Below are 9,414 nucleotides of genomic sequence, written 5' to 3' on the forward strand. Positions count from 1 at the left end.
TCCATTCATCAGTTGATGGACATTTAGGCTCTTTCCATTATTTGGCTATTGTTGAAAGTGCTGCTATAAACATTGGGGTACAAGTGCCCCTATGCATCAGTACTCCTATATCCCTTGGGTAAATTCCTAGCAGTGCTATTGCTGGGTCATAGGGTAGGTCTATTTTTAATTTTTTGAGGAAACTCCACACTGTTTTCCAGAGTGGCTGTACCAGTTTGCATTCCCTACTGTTTGATTTTTGAACAGTAAAACAATTCTGCATTTTGGGGGCGAACACACCCACTTGGTTATATTATGTTATCCTTTTTTATACCATTGAGTTCAATTTGCTAAAATTTTGTTTAGATTTTTTGCTTCTATGTACATGAGAGATATTAGTCTGTAGTTTTGTTTCCTGTAATATCTTTGTCTGGGTTTGGAGTTGGGATAATACTGGCCGCATAGAGTGAGTTGGGAGTTTTTCTTTGGAAAATCTTGTGTAGAATTAGTATTACTTCTTCCTTCTATAGAATTAGTATTAGTACAGATACTAATTTCTTTATTTTTTTAATGTTTATTTTTGAGAGAGAGAGAGAGAGAGAGAGAGAGAGAGAGCAAGCTGGGGAGTGGCAAAGAGAGAGGGAGACACAGAATCCAAAGGAGGCTTCAGGCTCTGAGCTGTCAGCACAGAGCCTGATGCGGGGCTCGAACCCACTAACTGTGAGATCATGACCTGAGCCAAAGTTGGATGCTTAACTGACTGAGCCACACAGGTGCCCCTCTATAATTTCTATAGAGCTAATATTATTACTTCTAGCTATGTGGGCCTGAAATTTTCTCTGTGGAAATGCTTTTAAGTACAAGTTCAATTTCTTTAACAGATATAGGGCTTTTTAAGTTATCTATTTTTGTGTGAGGTATGGTAAGTGATGTCTTTCAAGGAGTTTTTCCATTTTATCTAGGTTGTGAAATTTATTGGCATAAAGTTATTACTAGTCATAATAATCTATTTTTACCCCCTTTTTCTTGTTTGTTTGTTTTTTTCACATGAGATGGACAATACACTGCAGTTGTTACAAGGTTTGAAGGAAGCACATGTCACAAAACAGCATGAACATCAATTATCACACTTATGACTTACAAAAGGATCTATTTTTATTCTTAATACCTATAGAATATGTGGTGATATCAACTCTGCATTCCTGTTATTGATAATTTATCTTTTTACTTTTTTTCCTGATTAGTCTGGCTAAAGCTTAATCCATTTTACTGATTTTTCTGAAAGAACCAGCCTTTGCTTTATTTGATTCTATTGTTTTCTTCTTTGCTATTTCATTGGATTCTGCTTTGGTCTTTATTATTCCTTTTTTCTGCTTTATGTCTGATTTGCTCTTTCTTTTCTAGTTTTGTAAGGTAGAAGCTGAGATCATTGATTTGAAAGCTTTCTTTTTCTTAATACAGACATTTAGTGTTGTAGGTTTTCCCTTAAGTAATGCGTTAATCACATCTACAAATCCTGATATATTGTTTTCATTTTCATTCAGTTGCAAATACTTTTAAAATTCCTCTTTTGATTTTTTCTTTAATCTCCCAGTTATAAAGAAAGGTATTGTTTGGTTTCCAAATACTGGGGGATTTTCCAAGGATCTTTTAGTTATTGATTTCTAATTTAATTTTTCTGTGGTCAGAGAACATAGGTTGTATGACTTGAATCCTATTGTATTTTATTGAGTCTTGTGACCCAGAATAGTTCTTTGTGCATTTGAGAAGAATGTGTATTCTGCTATTGTTAGGTGTTTTACAAAAGTCAATCAGGTCAAGTGATTAGTTTTTAAAATTTTCTATATCCACACTGATTTTCTGCATACGTGGTCTAGCAATTATTGAGTAGTATTAAAATCTCTGACTATAATTATGGAGTCATCTATTTCTTTGTGCAGTTCTATCAGTTTTAACTTCATGTATTTTGAGGTACTGTTATTAGGTTCATAAATGTTTAAGATTGTTATTTTCTCTTGATGAATTGATCCTTTATCCTTATAATGATAAAATGACCTTCTTTATCCCTGGCAATATTCTTTGGTCTGAAATGTATTTTGTTTGATTTTAAAGTAATTGATCTCATTTTCTTTCGGCTAGTGTTAGCGTGGTTTCTCTCTTTCCATCCTTTCACTTTTAACCTATTTGTTACATCATCTTCATATTTAAAGTGCACTTTTTGTAGGCAGCATATAGTTGGGTCTTGCTTTTTTATTCAACCTGATAAGCTATGCCTTTTAATCAGGCTATTTACACCATTTATATTTAATTTGATTATTAATGTGGTTAGATTTGAGTATCTCCTTTTGCTATTTGTTTTCTATTTGTCCCACCTGTTATTTGTTGCCCCATTCCTAGTTTTCTACCTTCGTTTGGACTAATCAAGTTTCTTTTTGATATGATTTTATCTCCTTAGTTGCTTTATTAATTATAATTCTTTATTTTGATATGTTAGTGATTGCTTAAGGGTTTATAATATATATTTATCTATCATAGTCTGCCTTAAAGTGATATCATGCCTCTTCACACGTAATATAAGAACCTTACAATATATTCTTTCATTTATCCCCTCCTGGCCTATTTGATATTGTCATGCTTCCCTCTAATCTTTACAGGTGGTTCTTTCTCTGGCCTAGGACCATTTCCTTAGATGCATACACTGATCAGAAATAGTTGAGGGAGGACTCTCTGCAGATCTGTCCAGTATTCTGTTTCTGTGAAGCTGTCTTTTTTCTGTTATTCTGTCCTGTGAGCTCTAGCTGCTTCTGTCTCCCTGGACTCTAGGGTCTGTTTTCTGAACTCAGGGAGTCTGCCAGACTCTGTCTCAACTTTCTCTTCCTTCTGCCATGCTTGGAAACTCTCAAAGTAGCAAGCTGGGGCAGTTGTAGGACTCACCTTGTCAGTTTCCTGTCTCTCAGAGATCACTGTCCTCCGTTGCTTCATATAGAGTACCTTAAAAACTGTTGTTTTAGATATTTTGTCTGTTTTTTTTGTTTGTTTTAGATACTTTGGGTGGGATGGTCCTTGTGTGTTCATCTTGGCCAAAAAGAGAAGTCTAGTCATTGCTTTTTTCCCCCTTTTTGAGATTTAATCCTTTCTCTTTTAAATTTTTTGGGGGAAAATATGAAGGCTTAGAAAAGTTGTAAAAATTATTCAGGGAACATCTGTATACACTTCATCTAGATTCATCAGTTGTTAACATTTTGCCACATTTGTGCACGCTTGCTTTCTCACTCTCTCTCTCACACACACACTTTAATTGAACTATGGGAGAGAAATTGCAGACATCGTGATAGTTACTCATTAAATAAATCTTAAGAATAAAATCACTTTCCTATATAACAACAATACAATGATCAAATTCAGGAAAGAGTATAAGTGGAAGAAGCAGAAATTGCCTTTTAAAGATTGAGCTCAGAAAAAAAAAATAAAATAAAATAAAGGTTGGGTTCAGGATTGGCATCCCTTGACTTTCACTCTATTCCATTTGTAAAAGCAGTGACAGGCCAGCCCATATTGATTGATTGATTGATTGATTGATTTCAATATATGAAGTTTATTGTCAAATTGGTTTCCATACAACACCCAGTGCTCATCCCAAAAGGTGCCCTCCTCAATACCCATCAGCCACCCCCCTCTCCCTCCCACCCCCATCAACCCTCAGTTTGTTCTCAGTTTTTAAGAGTCTCTTATGCTTTGGCTCTCTCCCACTCTAACCTCTTTTTTTTTTTTCCTTCCCCTCCCCCATGGGTTTCTGTTACGTTTCTCAGGATCCACATAAGAGTGAAAACATATGGTATCTGTCTTTCTCTGTATGGCTCATTTCACTCATTTCACTCTGCAGTTCCATCCATGTTGCTACAAAGGGCCATATTTCATTCTTTCTCATTGCCACGTAGTACTCCATTGTGTATATAAACCACAATTTTTTTTATCCATTCATCAGTTGATGGACATTTAGGCTCTTTCCATAATATGGCTATTGTTGAGAGTGCTGCTATGAACATTGGGGTACAAGTGCCCCTATGCATCAGTACTCCTGTATCCCTTGGGTAAATTCCTAGCAGTGCTATTGCTGGGTCATAGGGTAGGTCTATTTTTAATTTTTTGAGGAACCTCCACACTGTTTTCCAGAGTGGCTGCACCAATTTGCATTCCCACCAACAGTGCAAGAGGGTTCCCATTTCTCCACATCCTCTCCAGCATCTATAGTCTCCTGATTTGTTCATTTTGGCCACTCTGACTGGCGTGAGGTGATATGTGATATCTGAGTGTGGTTTTTATTTGTATTTCTTTGATGAGGAGTCATGTTGAGCATCTTTTCATGTGCCTGTTGGCCATCCGGATGTCTTCTTTAGAGAAGTGTCTATTCATGTTTTCTGCCCATTTCTTCACTGGTTTATTTGTTTTTCGGGTGTGGAGTTTGGTGAGCTCTTATAGATTTTGGATACTAGCCCTTTGTCCGATATGTCATTTGCAAATATCTTTTCCCATTCTGTTAGGCCAGCCCAGATTTAAAAGGAGAAATATGTCCCCATTTCTCAGCCAGAGGAATGTCAAAGAATTACAGGTTGTTTTAAATCTATCACATTGTACCTATTCATTTCCAGTTGTCTCAATAATATACTTTGCAGCAACTTTTTTCAATCCAGAAATTCAGATGTCAAATCTCCTTAGTCTCATTGGGCTAGGAACAGTCTTTAATCTGAAACAGTTTTGTTTTTGTTTTTTTAATTCTTTTTTTAACGCTTATTATTGAGAGACAGAGAGAGACAAAGCGTGAGCATGGGAGGAGGAGAGAGAGGGGAAGACACAGAATCTGAAGCAGGCTCCAGGCTCTGAGCTATCAGCACAGAGCTGGATGTGGGGTTCAAACTCACAAACCGTGAGATCATGACCTGAGCTGAAGTCAGATGCTTAACCGACTGAGCTACCCAGGCACCCCTGAAACAGTTTTTTTTTTTTTTGTCTTTTATGACATTGAAATATCTGAGGTGTACAGACCAGTTGTTTTGTAGACTGTCCCATAATTTGGGCTTATCTGTTTCCTTGTGATTAAATTCCAGTTCTGTATTTGGAATACAATAAAGGTGATGTCATGTTCTTAGAACACCACCTCATCTGTGATGCCAATTTGTACTACTGGTGAACTTAACTTTGAGTACTTGATTAAGGTGGTATCTGCCAGATTTCTCCAATGTACTGGCACTCTATCTCCATCATAATTGGTAAGTAATCGCCAAGGATGTTCTTTTTTTTCTTTTCCTTTAAATTAAAAAAAACAAAAACAACAACAAAAAACAAACAAACAAAAGGTTTGTATTCTGTGTTAGAGAAGCCCTTAATCTATTGTGTATCAGTTCTGCTGTCACTTATGTGTGACCTCCTGTGTTTCAGGATTTTGTCATTAACTTGCATTTGCATGAATCTTATGGGACTGAATCAAAGAAGCGTCCTCCAGAGTGCGTTTTTTTTTTTGTTTTGTTTTGTTTTTTTTATTGCTTCTGCTTAGAACACAGGGAACTTGGTAACTCTTTAAAGCCTCATGTTTGGGTCACCTTCTTCCAGTCCCAGATCACAGTGTCAGCAGAAACTCTCCACGTGCTCTCAAGCAAAGCCCGGTGCTCAGAGGTCAATGACCCAGTGCTGGTTCTTCCCACGGTTTGTTCCTTTTGGGTTGGGGTAATTCTTGGAGAATCTCTTAGTTTCTTATCAGTGGTGGGTGTCCTGGAGAATCTGGCCTGCTATCCTGCCTGCCTAAGCAGAACCCAGGATGATTTTTTACTTAAATCTTTAGTATAAACATTATTCTGTCTTGGCCTTCCGTAATAATATCTTTGAAGATATTAGGATTTCGAATAATTTATTCAGTTAATATTTTCAATCGTCCTGCGAAATGGGAAGGCAGGTGAATTGGTACATTACGCAGTTGAGAAAGCTGAAACCTGTCAGGTGATGTAAGGTAAGTTTACTAACCTCTGAAGCCTCAGTTTCCTGTTCTGTAAAACCAGAACTAACCCCCTTTTTGAACGAGCCAATGCTTTGTGAGCATTTACGGGGTGAATCTGGGAAGCGCCCAGCACCTAGCTCAGTATTACTGGCACCAGGATGCCAGTAATACAAGATGTCCACCCCTCTTTCTCCCTCCTCGTTCTTCCACTGCCCGGGTGGGGTCCGGCCGGCCTGGGGTGGAGCGCCACGCTAGCGGAGAAACTGGCAGACCAGCCCGCGAGGCCCGGAGGACCTGACTCTCGGGGCGGACGCGGGGGGCGGAGCCTGTGCTCGGGAACCTCCTCTGGGGTGGTGGGGGCGGTCCCCATGGGCCCTCATGCCTCCTCCCCTTCTCCCGGCGGTGCTGGCCGCGGCCGCGTCTACGGTGAGTGCGCCGGGCCTTGGCTCCGCAGGCGCCCGGGACGCGCAGTCCGGTGCGGAGGGCGGCGGCGGGCTCCTGGTGGGCACCGCCGTGGGGCGCACCGGGGTGGGTACCGCTTTGGGTCTGGGCGCGCGGTGGGGCGGGCGCAGCGCAGCGCGGCGCGGCCTGGCTCGGTGGAGCGGTCCTGCCCGAGTCCGAGCGGTGAGGTCGGCCAGGGGGCCTGCGGAGGCCGAGCCTGGCGGGAGGCACCGGCTCAGGTGCGAGCACCTCCGCGGCGCTCCCTCTGCTGCCGGCGGGGAAGCCGGGCCAGATGCTGCCAGGTAGGGAGAGGTTCAGGGGTGGTCTCACGAATCTGGGGTCGTCCCCCCAGCACCTCTTTCCCCGCGGGCACATCAACGTGAGAAAGCCCCTTCCTCCTTAGAGCCCTCTCTCCCAGGGTTTCTCCTAGGAAACCGATCAGCTGATCCCAGCCTGCGGCCTGCTGGCGCCGGAGAGTTGTGAGAGTCACCTGGCTTTTAAAGTACTTCAGAGACGCCTGCCCGGAGTGGGCTCTGAGGCCATACCCCGTCTGTCGATCAGTGTCTGTTGATCGGTTTCCATTAGAAGATAAAGGCTGTCTCTAGTTTGAATAGAAAAGTCTAGGAGGATTGGGACTGAGAAAAGGCCTTTGGATTGCTAGCCTTGGAGAGCAGTTACAAACAAAGTGGGTGTGCGCTGGGTTGCATAGTGTTCAAGAGTGGGAGAGGGATGGGGACGTGGAGGTGGCCAGGGCTCAGGAAGCGCTTTGCAGCCCTTTGGTGATCAAAAGGAGGAGCAAGAAGATAGTAATTTGAGGGTTCAGGAGGTGTGTGAGTGTGAGTGTGTGTGTGTGTGTGTGTGTGTGTGTGTGTGTGTGTTTTAATTTCTAAATTTTTTAATTTAAAGGAAGGTAACATGTTAGGGATGCAAGAAAGTCCAGGCGTCAGTATTATTCAGGGTCCAGGCTAAGAGACTGGGCTTAAAAAGAGGGGGAGAAGGCTATCCTAGGCCGGAGGGCTGGGCAGGAGTTCTGGAATGTGACTCTAGGGCGAGGAGATAATGCTTGATTGGGCCATAGTTTATCTTTTTGGAATTTTATTTTCTGGTTGGCCTTTAACCCCCACGAAATTGCAAAAATGTTCAGGTTCCTGTCTTTGTGCATTATTGGGAGAGAAGATCTATGCCTTGATCAGATTAGAAACATCTGTTAGAAATATTGGCCTGTTTGACCACATAATCTTGGGGGGGGCAGTAAAACTAGCTCTGATATTGTGTTTTATGTGCCACATCAAATAAGTGTTTAGTATCTACTTTAAACTGAGCTAATAATAATGGGTGCTTTTTCCAGAGATGCATGCAAATGATTTTAGCACTAATCATTTCTTTGAAGATCTTTTATTCAGAGTGGAAACATCAAAAGCAAGTCAGTGGCAGGTTTGTTCTCTTTTTTAAGTCGGCAAGGGACAGTGGTTTCTCAAACATACCTAAGTTCCTATTGAAAATATGGAATATGGATGCCCTGACCTCACTTAGACCTTTGAAATAAAAATCTCTGGGAGTAGAGCCTAGGGATAGGAATTTCAAACAGAGATCACAGGATTTTCTTGTGGCACTGAGAATTATTGACAGCCTCTGAGTTTTTTCTTCCAGATTTGGGCTTGTTGGGGCCTCTTTAGAACAGATTTCCTTAAAAGTTATGTGAATGCTGCCAAACTTACAGAGCTGAAGGTTACAGTCTTGTATCTTGTACAACTATCTATTGTGTTACCTATAAATTTTAATGTATTTTGAAGGAAATCTATATAGTCATTGTATTAGAAAAAAAACGTTTCTGATCACAAAAACCCCACTTAATTTATTTTTTAAGTATTTGATGTTTGTTTGTTTGTTTGTTTGTTTATTTATTTATTTTGGAGAGAGAGAGCATGAATGGGGGAGGGGAAGAGAGAACGGGAGACAGAGAATCTGAAACAGGCTCCAGGCTCCAAGCTGTCAGCACAGAGCCTGATGCAGGGTTCGAACTGTGAGTCATGACCTGAGACTAAGTTGGACACTTAGCCGACTGAGCCACCTAGGCGCCCCACAAAAACCCCATTTTAGAACAATTAGAACATATGGGAAAAAACAATTTCCCAAATCCTATAATTAACAAACAACCACCAGTCATTCTTTCTGACACAAACACACACACACATACACACATATATGTGTATGTGTATGTGTATATATATATATATATATATATATATATATATATATAAAAGACATAAATGCACACCATACATTTAGAGAATAACTGGAATTGTATTCTGTATACATTTTTATATTCTGTTTTTTTTTTCCAGTTTGCTATCATGAGCACCTTCGCATGTAGTTAAGTTTTTTAAACACCTTTTTATAAAAGCATATGTTCTGGCATATGGAGTTACCATAATTAATTAAATCAGCTCTATATCGTTAACATTCTAATTCTTTTCAATTTTTGTTTATTTTTATAATGTTGGCTTGAATATTGTGGTCTGCCTTTCTGATTATTTCCTTAGAATAAAGTGATGGAGTCAAAAGCTATTCAAATGCATTTTAAAATCTCATTTTCACATATCTTCTCACTACTTTTCCTCACTAGAAGGAAAATTAACATTTGTAAAGGATCTATTGCCTTCTAGGTTCATTCTCTTATTTCAGTGGTTCTCAAATTTTAATGGGTAGAAGAGTCACTTGGGGAACTTGTTAAAAATTCATTTTCCCAGGGGCTGGGTGGCTTAGTCGGTTAATTAAGCGGCTGACTTTGGCTCAGGTCATGATCTCGTGGTCCGTGGTTCAAGCCAAGCATTGGGCTCTGTGCTGACAGCTCAGAGCCTGGAGCCTGCTTCATGTTCTGTGTCTCCCACTCTCTCTCTCTGCCCCTCCCCAACTTGTGCATGCACGCTCTCTCTCTCTCTTTCTGTCTCTCTCTCTCTCTCTCAAAAATAAACATTAAAACAATTTTTGAATTAAAAAAAAAA

General features: G+C 40.5%; 1 non-coding gene across 1 annotated transcript; it reads right to left on the reverse strand.

Moving 5' to 3' along the window:
* Positions 1-1,025: 1,025 nt before the first annotated feature.
* LOC124527443 (small nucleolar RNA U13) lies at positions 1,026-1,128 on the reverse strand. Its single transcript, XR_006965892.1, has one exon. It is a non-coding gene; the product is annotated as a small nucleolar RNA U13 (small nucleolar RNA).
* Between the last annotated feature and the right edge of the window lie 8,286 nt (positions 1,129-9,414).

This window comes from Lynx rufus, unplaced genomic scaffold (assembly GCF_022079265.1).
Source record: "Lynx rufus isolate CCGP_SWC_20201006 ecotype Redwood Valley unplaced genomic scaffold, mLynRuf1.p SCAF_5, whole genome shotgun sequence".
In the NCBI taxonomy this organism is placed as follows: Eukaryota; Metazoa; Chordata; class Mammalia; order Carnivora; family Felidae; genus Lynx; species Lynx rufus.